Genomic DNA, 15502 nt, shown 5'->3' with positions numbered 1-15502 from the left:
AATGTGCTGCCCCTTCCAGGCATCACATGACCCCCTTGCTTAAAAAACTGCCCACACCTAGACCCAGGCGTGGACTCGCCTCTCTCCATCTTGGGTTCGGTGAGCTCTCTACCCAGGAGCGCAGCAAATAAAACTCACTCGCTTTAAAATATCTTGGTCTACCTTCTTTCTTTCTCCCCCTCTCATCTCTTAAACCTTTCAGATTTTTAAACAATTTTAATTTTATGTATTAACGTTTGGCTAACAGAGGTTTGCTTGTTTCTTTCCATTGCTCCCTAATGGATCTCTGAAAACCACACAGTTCTATCAGCTCCTTTTCAGAATAAGCCACAATCCCCTAATGAATGTAAGAACACGAATTCCTAATACCCATTTTTGCTTTTACTTAGATTTCTTCCCGTTATTTGTCATCTAGCTCACACCATGCTTCTGTGGGCTGACAATGAAAAAGAGGGAAAAAAATCCCTGTGGTTCTTTGTAACAGCTAGTCTCCATAGAAGGGCCCTAAGAATTCCAGCCATCCCTCCCAGTCCGTGCTGCTCTCACCATCAAAAGGTGAAGCATATGTTCCCTCCTCCTTGAAGCTTCACTGGGCCAATGATTGCTAGACAATAAATGCAGAAGAAATACTATTCAGAGACCTTCAAACCCAGACAAGCTCGCTTCTTCCTTCTTGGAATCCAGCCGCCGTGTTACGAGGGGGCTCAAGCAGCCACACAGAGAGGTCTAAATGAAAGAAACTGAGGCACCCGGCCAACAGTCCCAGGTGAGCTCCCACCAACAGTCAGCCCCACGTTGCCAGTCACATGAGCGAGCTGTGTAGGAAGTAAACCCTTCACTCTTAGTCAAGTTCCCCAAGCTAATGCCACATGGAACAGGGACAGGACATTCCAAACAAGCCCTGCCCAAATAGCAAAATCACAAGCACATAAATGACTGTGGTGGTTTTAAGCCACTAAGTATTAGAGCAATTTGTCTTGCAGGAATAGATAACTGAAACAGTCTTCCTAAACAAGAGTCATGCAACTACACGGCAGGGTTTCTGCTAATTCTACCATGCTGAGCCCCCCACATTAACTCTTATAACTATGGTTTCCAATCAATGAACAGAGATGTGATTAATAGCCTTGTGAATCCTAAGAAATGCCTAGCACTGCCTTCCATATCTGTGCATTTTCAAGTGATGAATATGTTCAAGTACAAAACAGCTTTCCAGTGATTCTTTTTGGACAAGTGACCTGGTACAAAAAATATTCACCTCTGATAATATTAGCCACAACTGAATAATATTTTACAACCTAAGAACCTCACTTAAAATCACTGCACCCATGTAAAATGACTCCATCAAACAGCTTATTACAAAGCTCAAGGAAGTTTTGGTCAGCCACAGATCTAAGCTTTATCATAGACTCTCAGGATGAGTGGAAAATAACCCAGGCTGCCTTTGAACAGATCAATCTTAAACAGATTTTTTTTTAATATTGCATTAAAATCTGTTTACCCAAAATTAATATTATATATATGTTGCCACAATTAAGTAAAAAAAAAAAACAAAAAGCTAAGCCCCACCCCCACCCCAATTTGGTCAAAGGATACGCAGCTGCCAAGCACATTAAAAAACAAGAAACAAACAAAAAAAAGTTGCCCATAGCTTCCATTCATTGATTTCTTTTCCCATGGTGTTTGAAGACTGCTCTTCCGTCCTATTTGTGTCTCCTTTTCTCCTGACTCAAAATGCCCAGTTCCTGCATCTACTCTGGTGCAATTTCAGGTTCCTCCATCGCCTGCTCACACCACTCTAAGACTATTCTAGAATGCCCAAGGACCAGTTGCGAGCATGGGCTGTAAAGTCAGGTTTAAATCTGAGTTCCATCCCTTACTAGCTGCATGACCTTTAGCAAGTTACTTAAACCTTTTAAGCCTCAATTTCAACACTGGTAAAATGGAGATGATAGAGGAACTCCTATCTTTGGAGAGGAGCAAGGCAGGAGATTAAGTTCCAAAATCAAGGCCTAAGATGAAAACCGCTTGTAGTCAAAATCAACATAGTATATAACCAACCTACTGTCTCTGAATTCAACCTTCTGCATTTGAACAGATCACTGTTTCTCTGGCTAAACACAATCGCTCACTCTGCCACACACATATAGTAATTTAAGTGTGTGTAATGACACAATTCCTAGCACAGAAACCCAAGAAGCCCACCAAAACAGTGAGTTTTTATTATTCTATCTATTGTTAATCTAATCTGATGTTTCAAAAGTGGTCAGGCCACTGCAGAACAGGGCAACCCTAATACCTACAAGAGCTAGGAGTGGATTTTAAAATGTCATACCCAAATTAAACAAAAAAAAAATTTAATTTAAAAAATCTTAAAAACTAAAAATTAGTAAAATGCCATACCCAGGATCTTTTTCTTTGGAGGGGGGCGGGGGTGTGCATGGTCTGGGACTCAAACCCGGGTCTCCCGCATGGAAGGCAAGCATTCTACCACTGAACCGCCCCTGCAGCCTTCAGGATCTCTTTTTATGTTGTACATGATCTGGTACTTCCTCCAGTGGTCAGGATACAGAGGGCTGGAAATCCAGAGAACCCTCTCAGCAATACCTATTCCACACTCAACTGTAAGCACTTTTCCTAACTCTCTGATAGCTCCCAAATCCATCTCACAAACTATGAAAAAGGAAGGCACTTGGCCTGACCCCAGTCCAATGAACATTAAACTCACACATCTTCTTTTCAACATCCCAGGGATGCCGCATCACCTGCACAAACATAATTACCTTGTTAACTAAACCTCTGCATTTGTTCAAGTGTAAAGAGTAGAGTCTCACACAGGTATAATGTTGAATACTGAAATTAGATATATTCTGCCATGGAGCTCAGTCATAACAGAGGTTAAAAAGCTCAAGGGATATAACCTTTTCCAATGTAACAATAATTACAGTCATTTGCCAGGTCAAAATGTTCAACAACTGAAAGTAAGAATCCAGGCTTATTTCTACATATAGCACCTGAGCAAAACTTTGATGGCCTCAGCCCCAGACAGAAGGGACAAAGAAGCTTGGGTTTGCCTGGCACCTGGGATGAGAAACTGAGGAGGAAATTCCTTGAAAAACCACGTAACAGAGACATGGCTGTCTTTCATACTACTTAAGTTTCAAGAAAAGAAAACTATTGCCCTTCTGAGATAACCAGCATTCAGTACATTGTCCTCTGGCCGAGCTCTGCCAACAAGAAGCCAACTGCCAGACCCTCGTCACTGCCACAGCCCCTTCTGACAGGTCACGTGATGAGTGACAAGGAGCACATCTTGTGCAACTCACTGTCCTGCAGAAACAGCGGTGAACAACAGGCTGGAAGGTGAGCCCAGCAAATCCCAATGGGTGCAAAGCTGGACTGAACCACAACCCTAATTTACACTGATTTCTTCCTGTTAGTTAACTATTTACTCTTCAGGAAAGACATTTCCTCCCTCCTCATATTCTTTAACTCCAAAGGAAGACCTAGCCAGTGAGTCCACATATCCAGCAGAACTGGACACCTAGTATCCAACATTATTTATGCTTAAAGCAGTTGTTTTGTGCAGCCCATGGACCAGCGGCATCTGTGTCACCAAGGATCTTACTCGAAATGCAGGTCCTCATGCCCCAACTCAGACATATTAAAAAAAAACACCCCAGGGGTAAGGCTCATCTATCTGGCTCTAATAAGAACTCCAGATGGTTCTGAAGCATGACAATTTTTGAGAGTCATTGTGATATTTGAGAGTTACTGTCGAGGTACTCACACTGTGACCAGTGCAAAGGGCATTTCTCAGGTAGCCACCCTTGCTTTCAGGACAGTGAGCATAATGGGCCAGGTACTGGAAGTTCAGGAATTGAGAGTCAATGTGTCAGGAAGAATCAAAGGTGTCAGAGAGCAGGGCAGCTCTCCTCAACTGTGACTCAAAACGGTGAGGATTCTGCAGCTTTGGAGAGGTCCTTTACCAATGGATAGCCTTGAAGAGCTTACAAAACATTCCCAAAACATGAAACCCTTGCTTCAAGTGCAATTTTACACTGCTGATTAATATATAAGCAGATATTGTTTAACAAATATTGGTTAATATATAAAACAGACATTGTAGGGGGGAGGAGGATAAGGGTTTGAGCTCCACCTCCCACAGTTGTCCTCTTACTTCTCCCCTTTCGTGGCTTTTGGATATACACTTTGGTGGGTCTGAGAGCACAGTTTGAAAATTCTGGGCTGCTTATCGAACATGTAGATTACTGGGCCCCACCAGCCCTACTGAATTAGAAGAGACCGTGGACCTGCATTTTTTAGTTTCTCCAAGTAATCCTGACGCTCAGCCACATCAAAGGCTTTGGGCAGTGTTTGTCTCAAGGCAGGGTCCTGGACTTCTATATCAGAACCATTTGAGGGAGCTTGTTAACAATGCAAATTTCTGGGCCGTTCCCACCCCTTCATGGGATTGACTCTCTGGAGCAGGACCCGGGAATCTGCATTTTTAAGGTGATTCTTATGCAGGCTAGGTTTGAGAAGCACTGTTGCCAGAGGCCAGATAATGCACTGTAGTCCTGCAATTCCTATACCCCTCCCTCCAAAAAACTATGTCTGTCAGTCTGTAATTCTTGGTCCCTCTCCCCCTCCTATCTGAAAATAAAGGGGATTTATCCTTCCTAATCTTTTTAAGGCAGGGAATACACTTTGTCTGTCCCTGACTTTTACTATTGGAGCCTGTATGTCAGGTCACATCCTAGAATGGTGGAGGAAGGGATGGAGGAAGGGGATGGAGGAAAGAGAAAGCAGCCCTGGTATGTCTTGGGGACCCTTTTCACAGTTTTCCCCCTTTAGAGTGAAAGCAGAGCTTCTGACAACTAGTCACCAATGCCTAGTGGGTCTCAACCCAATCAGAGAAACCTGAGGAACTTTAAAACAGATGCTTAGGCCCTCCGCCCCCTGCCCCCTGCCCCCTGCCCCCTATCCCCCTACAGGCACTGTTTTAATCACTTGGGGCTGGGGTAAGGAGGGAATAATGTATTTTTTTTTTTTGCATTAGTCCTAAAAGATTACAATGCATATCAGGGAAGGAAATCACTACCTAGATGCAGGGCATCTCAAAAGTTAAGGTGCAGATAAAAACATTCAGAAAACTAGGAATACAGAAATACCTCCTCCACATGATAAATGGCATATATGAAAAACAATACCTGACATCACACTCAACAGTGAAAAAAAGTTCTCACTCTCTAAAAGTTTCCCAGGAGATTAAGAACAAGACAAGGATGCTGCTTTCACTACTGCTATTTAACAATGTACTATGAGAGGGAGGGGTAAGGGGTATGGTATGTATAAATTTGTTCTTTTCTCTTTTTATTTTTTTTTTCTGGACTGATGTAAATGTTCTAAAATATGATCATGGTGATGAATACACAACTATGTGATGATATCATAAGCCACTGATTGTAAGCATTGATTGTGTGTTAAGATTTATCAATAAAAATATTCTTTATAAAAGCAATGTGTTACATGGATAGACCTTGAGGGCATTATGCTGAGTGAGATTAGCCAAAAGGACAAATTCTGTATGGGCTCACTAATACGAACTAACGCTAGTAAATGAACTTGGAAAATTTCAGCTAAGAACGAGACCATCAGAAGATAGAAATAAAGTAGATATTGGGTAACTGTAACTGAAGAAATACACATTGTACAACAGGACTGATTGTAAAAATCCAGAAATGGATAGCACAATACTAGCTAACTATAATACAATAATGCTAGTACACTGAATAAAGCTGAATGTGAGAATGATAGAGGGAGGAATCCTGGGGGCACAAATGAAATCAGAAGGAAAGATAGACGATAAAGACTGAGATGGTATAATTTCTGAATGCCTAGAGTATACAATGATAGTGACTAAATGTACAAATTGAAAAATGTTTTTGCATGAGGAAGAACAAAGCAAGGTCAATATTGCAGGGTGTTGAAAATAGATGGTAATTCATATTTTAAAACTTTAAATTATGTGTAAGACTAAAGTAAAAAATATTTATGTGGTACAAAATTTATAATTTGACTACTGCATTTCCTAATACAACTTATGTGGACAGTTTAATTGAGCATCATAAGTACATGGAACCTTGAGTAGGGCATAAGATTTTGTAGGTTTGTCCAGAGTGACTTGAACAGTGAATAAAAAAGTATTTGCAGGGCAGGCCACAGTGGCTCAGCAGGCAAGACTGCTTACCTGCCATGCCAGAGGACCCAGGTTCGATTCCCGGTGCCTGCCCATGTTTAAAAAAAAAAAAAAACGTATTTGCAAAGTCCACTTGGGGAAATAAAAGAAAGGGGGAAAATTCAACTTGCCCACATAGAGAATTCCTGATATTCTCACAAGCAGTGCCTGGCCCTCAACCTTGGGGTTTGTTCATATGCAACTTATCCCCACAAAGGATAGGCTACCCTTCTTAAAATTAGGCCTAAGAGGCACCTCCAGGAGAACCTCTTTTGTTGCTCAGATGTGGCCTCTCTCAGCCAATACAACAAGCGAACTCACTGTCCTCCCCCTCTCTATGTGAGACATGACTCCCAGGGGTATAAACCTCCCTGGCAATGTGAGACAGAAATCCTAGAATGAGCTGGGACTCAGCATCAAGGGACTGAGAAAACCTTCTAGAACAAAAGGGGGAAAAACAAAATGAGACAAAATAAAGTGTCAATGGCTGAGAGATTCCAAACAGAATCAAGAGGTTATCCTGGAGGTTCTTCTTATGCATTATATAGATATCACCTTTTTAATTAAGGTATATTGGAGCGGCTGGAGGGAGTGCCTCTCCTGTGTTCCAGTAGCCATGTTTCTTGAAGACGATTGTAAATGATACAACTTTCGTGATGTGACTGTGATTGTGAAAACCGTGTGTCTGATGCCCCTTTTATCTACGGTATGGACAGATGAGTAAAACATAGGGATTAAAAATAAATAAATAATAGGGGGAACAAATGCTAAAATATATTTAGTAGTTTGAAATGCTAGTGATCAATGAAAGGGAGTGATAAGGGGTATAGAAAAAAAACGGGGAACAAAGGCTAAAATATATTGGGTAGATGGAAATACTAGCAATCGATGAGAGGGAGGGGTCGGGGTATAGTATGCATGAGGGTTTTTTTTTCTTTCTATTTGTTTTTCTTAGATACAAATGTTCTAAGAAATGATCATGGAGATGAATATACAACTAAGTGATGAAAAAAACCCCACAAAAACAATATATTAGGTTCTAGCCAGAGCAATAACCCAAGTAAAAGGGAAAAAAAAAAAGAAAAAGGTATCCAAATTGGAATGGAAGAACTAAAATTATCTCTATTCACAGCTGACATTATCTTACATATGGAAAACCCCAAAGACTCTACAAAGAAATCTACTAGAGCTAATAAATTAATTGAGCAAAGAGGGAGGGTACTAGATCAATACCCAAACACAATGGTACTTCTCTATACCAGCAATAAACAATCCAAAAAAGAAATCAAGAAAAAAATTCCATTTACAATAGCATCTAAAAAAATCAAGTATCTAGGAATAAATTTAACCAAGGACTTATACATGGAAAGCTACAAAACACTGCCGAAAGAAATTAAAGAAGGCCTAAATAAATGGAAAGACATCCTATGTTCAAAGATAAGAAGATTTAATATTGTTAATATGTCAGTGTTACCCAAAGTGATTTACAGCTTCAACATAATCCCAAACAAAACTGAGACCCTTCTTCACAGAAATGGAAAGCCCAGTCAATCATCAAATTCCCACTGAAGGGCAAGGGGCCCTAAACAGCCAAAATAATCTTGAAAAAGAACAAGTTGGAGGACTCACACTTCCCAATTTCAAAACTTATTATAAAGCTACAGTAATCAAAATAGCATGGTACTGGCACAAGGACAGATATATAGACCAGTGGACTAGAATTGAGAGCTCAAAAATAAACACCAAAACTATAACCAATTGACATTTAACAATGGTTCCAAATCTACACAATGGAGAAAGAAAAGTCTTCTCAACACATGGAGCAGGGACACTAGATATTCACATGCAAAAGAAAAAGGGTGGACTGGACCCCTACTTCTCACCATATAAAAAAAAATTAACTAAAAATAGATCAACCATCTAAATGTGAGAGCTAAAACCATAAAATTCTTAAAATAAAACACTGGGAAAAATCTTGAGGACCTTATATTAAGCAACAGATTCTTAGATGTGACACCAAAAACACAAGCAACAACAAAAAAAGATAAATTAGGCATAATCAAATTAAAAGCTTTTGTGCATCAAAGGATATTATCAAGAAAGTGAAAAGACAGCCTAAAGAATAGGAGAAAACGTGGGAGATGACCCCCAGGGATGAGTCTGGCCCTGGCGCCTTGGGATCAACAACGCCATCCTAACCAAAAGGAGGAAAAGAAGTGTAAGAAATAAGATGGCAATGTCTGAGAGAGTTCAAATAGAGTCCGAGTCAAAAAGCTACTCTGGAGGTCCCTCTTTTACGCAAGCTTCAGTTAGACATTGCTACTTATCATAACTTGCCAAAACTATTCCAGCCAATCCTAAAGAACACCTCGAGCAATATGTAAGATTCTACAAAGGTTCCATGCATTAGGGTAACTTTCCAGAAACCTCCAGATGGGTCCCTGGACCAGATAAGTCCTAAAAGGTAGAGGAGCCAGCCTCTCCAGAACATCAGCTAGATCCATGTCCCAATCTCATATTATTGAAAGCCCCTTCCAACGGGAAAAAGTTAGAATGGGCATAGCCCAAATACCCCCAAAGATCAAAGGTGATGGTGGAGTTATACAGAGAAGGTAGGATTTAACAAATGAGTATGACTGATGAATCACTATACTGATATTTCTTTTACCCTCCAGTATCTTAGAGCAGCTGGAAGTAAAAATCTAATTGTGGAATTGTAACCCATTCCAAACTCTGAAATCTGTTCTACAACTAACTGTTGCAATGTGCTTTGAAATTTACTGTTTTTTCATATATACGTTTTCACAAAAAAGAAAAAAAAGGCGACTGATAATAAAAAAATATTTACTCCTTCTAGCCTCCAATATTTTAGAGCAGCTAGAAGGAAAAATCTGAGATGATGGTATGGTACCACAACAAACTCTAGGATCTGTCCTGTAGTACTTGTTGAAGAGCGATTTGAAAACTACTGCTTTTTTCTTTGCTTTGTATATATATTTAATTAAACAATAAAACAAGTAAAAAAAGATAGAATATTTGGAAACATATTTTGATAAAGGTTTATTATCCAGAATATATAAAGAACTGCTACAACTCAACAACAAAACAACAAATAATTCAATTTAATGGACAAAGGACTTGAATAGATATTTCTCCAAAGAAGATACACAAATGGTTCAACATCAGTAACTGTTAGGGAAATCCAAATCAAAACCACATGAGACACCATTTCACACACACTAAGACAGCTATCATTTTTAAAAAGAAAATGTTAAGTGTTGGAAACAATATGGAGAAATGGAATTGTGGTGCATTGCTGGTGGGAATGTAAAACAGTGCAGCTACTGTGGAAGAGTTTGGCAGTTCTCAAAAATTTAAATATAGAATTATCAGATCATGTGGCAATTCCAAACTTAGGTATTTACCCCCAAAGAACTGAAAGCAGGGACTCAAACAGATATTTGCACAGCAACGTTCAAAACAGCATTATTCACAATAGCTAAAAGGTAGAAACAGGTCAAATGTCCATCAGCAGATAAATAGATTTTTAAAATGTGGTATAGCCATACAACGGAACACTATACATCCATAAAAGTAATGACATTCTGATATATGGTATTACATGGACAAATCTTGAAAACATTAATGCTAAATGAAATAAGCCAGACATAAAAGTACAAATATAGAATGATTCTACTTTATATGAAATATCAAGAATAAACAAATTCAGAAAAAGAAGGTAGATAAGGGATAAATTACCACGCGCTGGGGGAAGCAGGAATGGGGACTGTGCTGGTTTAAAACTATTAGGTACCCCAGAAAAGCCATGTTCTTCTAATCCATTCTTGTGGGTGCAGACATATGATTGGATGGGACATTTTGATTAAACTGTTTCCATGGAGATGTGACCCACCCAATTCAAGCTGGGTCATAATCTTTTTATTGGAGCCCTGTATGAAGAGAATAAAAGAAAACAGAGAGAGAGCTCAGAGCCGACACAGAGAGCAGAGAGATGAAACCAAGTGAAGACAGAGAGAGAGAGAGAGAGACATCCCAGAGACACTGAGAAGAGACCTACAGGACACAGAGCTCAGAGAGATGCCCCTGGAAAAGCAAGTAAAGACCCACAGACACTCAGAAAGCCACTGGAAACAGAGGCTGAAAGCAATGGCACCCAAGACAGGGGACCAGCAGAAGTCGTCTCTGCGCCTTCCCACATGACAGAGGAACCCTAGCTGTCATCCGCCTTTCTTCAGTGATGGAATCCTCTTGTTGACGGCTTAATTTGGACATTTTCATGGCCTTAGTACTGTAAATTTATAATCGACTTTGTAAAAATCAATCCATCTCTGGTATGTTGTATCCAAGCAGCATTAGAAAACTGAAACAGAGAGTTATTGGTTAAAGGGTAAAGAGTTTCTGTTTTGGATCATGAAAAGTTTTAGTAATGGAAGGCAGTGATGGCAGTACGACATTGTAAAAGTCATAAATGCCACTGGAAATACTATTAGAAATGGTTAAAATGACAAATTTTGTCATACACATGTTACCACAATAAAAAAAAATTTTAACAAATCACTGGCCCATCCCTAGACTATGCCTGGCATGAGGCCCATAATCTGTATTTCTAACAAGTTCTCAGGTGATGCTTATGCTGCTGGTCCAGGGACTACACTTTGAGAACCACTGGTCTGGATTTTCAATATCAGTATATATTAAAATTGCTGGGGAGCTTTCAAAGTGGAGTTCACCAGGAGTAAGCCTGGGTGGAGCCAATAAACTTGAGTGAGAAGAGAATGTGAATATAAACGTGCTTCATGAAGTGCCACCACTGCAAACAAAGACACTCTCTCAGGGACCACTACCAGATCCAATATGAGGAGGAGAGAAAGAAGACACTAGGACCTAGAAAAGAAAAGAAAAACAAACCTGTTGGGTTTCCTTGGAGCCTTATGTCCAGAATTCCATACCTAATCCATGGTCTCAGAAAAGAAACAAGAGGTCACAGAGGATTTTCTTGGCAACATTATGTATGATGAATGTGGGAAATCAACATAGCTAGTCGAACAAATGTTTGATTCAGAAGACTCAGGTTAGAATTCTGGCTCTAAGCGTCAATTACCTCATTAAAAAATGGAAAATGGTTCCTCCTTTGCATGTTTATGAGAGAAATGGAGAGAATATCTACAAAACAGCGGGCAGAATACTGGCAATAAAATCACAAATGCTTGATCGTTCTTCTAAGTATTGGTAGAATCATCCAATCTTAGCGATGGAAGGCACCCACCTGGTGATCAGCCTTCCGCCAACACAGGAATCTCAAAGACAGCACAGCATCACCCAAGCACTTGGGAGAAATGCAGAATCTCAGGCCCTACCCCAGACCTGCCATTTCACAAGCTCTCCAGGTGATCTGAGATGCACTGTCCTATGTCTCCAGCAGCTACACAGCACTTCGGTGGCTCCCCGCCTTGCTGCACTGGCATCATCTGAAGAGTTTTGTAAAAAGTATCGGGTGGTGTATCAGTGGCTGAGGGGCAAAATTCTCTCCTGCTGTTCTGGAGACCCGGGTTCGATTCCCAAAGCCCGCTCATGCAAAAAAAAAAGTACTGACGCCAGGGTCCCACCCCCAGACAGTGTGATTCAACTTTTTAAGGAAGCAGTTTTTAAAATATCTTCCCAAGAGATTCTAATGTGCCACAAAGGCCGAGAACCACTTGGCACACGGACAAGTGTCTAGGATCTGAGGTCAAATGGATGAGTGCAATTCTGGTTCCACCACTTATTACTAAGTGCCTCTTGGTGCCTCAGTTTTCACATCTGTAAAATAGGTATAATAACAGTACCCATCTCATAAGGACGATAAAAAGATGAAATGAGACCTAATCCACATAAAACACAGAGAAGAGTGCCTGACGCAGTCAGTGCACAGTGACTGCAAAACTACTGTTGACTCCAGGGGGCGGATGGTTTGCGTCTCCTTAAAGCCCTCTGGTGACAGGTGCTCCCTTCACATTTCCCAATCCCCTCAGCAGGATACTTGGTTAGAAAGCCCTTCAGACAACTACTCCGGCAGGACAATAATCACGCGGGTCCTTCCCACATCCAAGTTCCAGTTGGGTGGTCGGGTCGCTTCTGTTAGGGACTCTGCCTCTAGTAAGCCGTGTGACCGCGAGTCTCTCGCAGCGCTCTCCGGGCCTCGTTTCCTCACCATAAGGAGCGGCAGTCAGGTCAGACTGTCCCTGCGTCCTTTCTACTACCACCTTTCTCGAGTTCCCTGGGATCACAGTGCCAGGAAGAAACACAGAGGCTGGGGCGTGCTCTCACCTAGAGGTCGACAACAGAAAAACACACGCGGACTTCCTGCCCGCCAGTGCCACGCAAAGCAGCCGGTTACGTCCCTGCGGGGTTACGTCCCTGCGGGGTTACGTCCCAGCAGGGTTACGTCCCTGCGGGGTTACGTCCCTGCCCGGGTACGTCCCTGCGGGGTTACGTCCCTGCGGGGTTACGTCCCTGCCCGGGTACGTCCCTGCCCGGGTACGTCCCTGCGGGGTTACGTCCCTGCCCGGGTACGTCCCTGCCCGGGTACGTCCCTGCGGGGTTACGTCCCTGCGGGGTTACGTCCCTGCCCAGGTACGTCCCTGCGGGGTTACGTCCCTGCCCGGGTACGTCCCTGCGGGGTTACGTCCCTGCCCGGGTACGTCCCTGCCCGGGTACGTCCCTGCGGGGTTACGTCCCTGCCCGGGTACGTCCCTGCCCGGGTACGTCCCTGCCCGGGTTCGTCCCTGCGGGGTTACGTCCCTGCCCGGGTACGTCCCTGCGGGGTTACGTCCCTTTCCCAGGGACCGAGGGCTGGACTGCTCGAGCCACTGCAGGCGCCAGGTACCAAGGGACGGCTCCGCTCTGGCTCGCACCTGAATCCCCGGCACACCTCTGGGTTCAGCGACCCTCCCACCGTGAGTGAGTACTCCCACCTCCACAACTCCCAGCCAGGTTCCAGCCGCAGGGGGGCTTTCTCCACCCGGGGGGGCTGCCAGCACCTCACCAAGCCCTGCACCGAACCCAGCCTTCCTTCTTAACCCTCCTTCCTTCCCACAACAACTCGAGGTGACTTCTCTCTGCTCTTCCTCTCTGCCAATACATTAGCTGTTTCCCGAGCTACTGATGCTGCATCCTTGATCGCTGTCTCTGGCCCTCGTTCCCACCCGCTACTGCCACCACTGTAATTTACACCCTCCTTTCTTCCCTGGAGAAGCCGTGTCCGGAGCTGTCTTCCACTGCAGGTTATCCTGCAGCCCACCGCAGAACCTGCCCGTGCCACTCCCCGTCTCTCTAAGCCTCTCCAACTCCATAACTGGCCAAGCCTCTGCTATGCCCCAGTGTCCTGGATCTGTCACCACCTGTTCTGGAATTCTTACCATGGACAAAGATCTCCACTTTGAGATTGGGAAGCAGAGGCGCAGTGACAGTATCTGGATCCAGATCCAGGTCTGGCTCTTGCAGTGGAGTCACGGTGCAGCCGGACAAATAAGGCCAGGTAATCAGGCCTCTCTGAGCTCTTGGCTCAACCTACCACTTCATCCTTACCACCTTCCCTTCCTCTATGAGCATCTCATAAGCCGAACAAGCAGGGCCACCCCTCTCCCCTGACACACTCATGAAGTCCACCCCAGGGCTTTTCTTCACACTGCCAGGAATGTCCTTCTCCCAATCTGAAACTGCAAATATCGCCTACCCACCCACCTCAGTTCCCTCCGGATCCTGCTCTGAAGTTTTCACAACCCAGTTGAGTTTGATCTCTCTCCTCTGAAACCCAATGGCCTCACTCTCCCTCCTGTATCAATCTGTGTGCTCTTCCAATCCATTTCATACTCTGGAATGAAAGAAACCAACTCATCTTTGTGTCTCCACATCTTCTGCCCTGCATATAACTGATACTCAACAAATATTTGCTGAATTCAGCAAACACTGTTAAGATGCTATCAAGGAGAAAACACAAGAGTCAAAAATCATATGCAGTCATCCTACAGTTTAGATTTCAAAGAATTCCCGATGAGTGTGAGGACTTTTTGTCATCTTCAAGCAGAAACCTGTAACAATACTAGCAAATGACTGAGAGTTATAAGGAAGCATACTTAAGCTCAGTAAAATCCATTTTATTTTTTTAAGTTGTCCATAGAGGAAAAGGATTGGTCCTGAGGGAGTGAACTGTTTACCCCAAGAAGGATGTGGGTACAGGCTAAGCATCCACTGTCAGAGGTGCCTGGAGGATTCCTGGGTTGGAGTGGGGGTATGGTAGACTAACTTCCTGGATCTTTTCCCGAGAGGGCTGAACGGCAGACCTTCCCGCTGTAGGACAGCCAGTGAAGATGACAAATGTGTTCTGTCATGTTTTAACAACTGAACACAGTTCACCGAAACCTTACCCCATGCCCCCTACCCGGCATCACTACGTCACTGAACCCTGACGTTGTGCAGCAACCATAAGGTCAAAGAAGCTAATGAGTACATCCTGTGAGTCCAAACCCTTATTTTTAATTACAAGAGTTTAAGTGTGATTTTAAAACATTTTCCAAACCCTCTAAAAGGCAGCTTCATAGGTAGTTCAGGTGGCAATTATTTTTGCAAAACTGAGAGAAAAGATGTTTATAGTTCAAAAATATACTCTAGCATTTAGAATCATAAAATATTATTTGCAAATAATAATGACAGTGCAAAATGAACCAGAATTAATGATTATTCCAGTTCTGGGCCCCTAAGGGCCATTTAAAAAATGTACTAATTTGAACCATCTGTAGTTGCAGGTATTTATATGGGCATATAATAAGAGAAAAATGAAGTAAAATGAGATCATATTTTCTGAGTTGTAACTTTTAGCAACAAGTTCTGTGATATGAGTAAAAATGAGTAATAAATTTGAGCAAGTGAAAAGCTACACTTTCTTCTTCTCAAGTCAAAATTTTGTCATCATACTTTCAAAAACTGCTACTGCTAGCTTTATTAACTGTGTAATCCTAATTTGAGCCAGGGGTAGTAACTATTCTAATCTTCAAAAGTAAACTTTTATCTGCGAAAGATGAACAACTATCCATTGAGAACAAATACCACGAGCTTTCCTAGAGAAAGGACACCCCCAACAGCCTCAAGCAGTTGAAGGAGTGAGTTATGTCTTCATGGAAAATTTCTACAGCCACCTTAACGTATCATTCAAAAGATTAGTTAATTTAAAGTGTCTCCTCCCCAGATGAAAACGCTGCATGG

The 15502-nt window shown here is 42.5% G+C and overlaps 1 protein-coding gene across 7 annotated transcripts in view; it reads right to left on the bottom strand.

Moving 5' to 3' along the window:
- LTBP1 (latent transforming growth factor beta binding protein 1) overlaps nucleotides 1-15502 on the bottom strand; it is a 471389-nt gene that overhangs the window by 421709 nt on the left and 34178 nt on the right. The window contains exon 1 of one of the 7 annotated variants that reach the window (XM_077135039.1): nucleotides 12569-12685. The exons of the other annotated variants lie outside the window; for them this stretch is intronic. The gene's annotated coding sequence lies outside the window, so the exon portion shown is untranslated. Of the gene's footprint in view, nucleotides 1-12568; nucleotides 12686-15502 lie in introns of those variants that run through there. 7 annotated transcript variants of the gene reach the window in all.

Source organism: Tamandua tetradactyla, chromosome 17, assembly GCF_023851605.1.
Source record: "Tamandua tetradactyla isolate mTamTet1 chromosome 17, mTamTet1.pri, whole genome shotgun sequence".
Lineage (NCBI taxonomy): Eukaryota > Metazoa > Chordata > Mammalia > Pilosa > Myrmecophagidae > Tamandua > Tamandua tetradactyla.
This window is presented reverse-complemented; position numbering and strand designations above follow the sequence as displayed.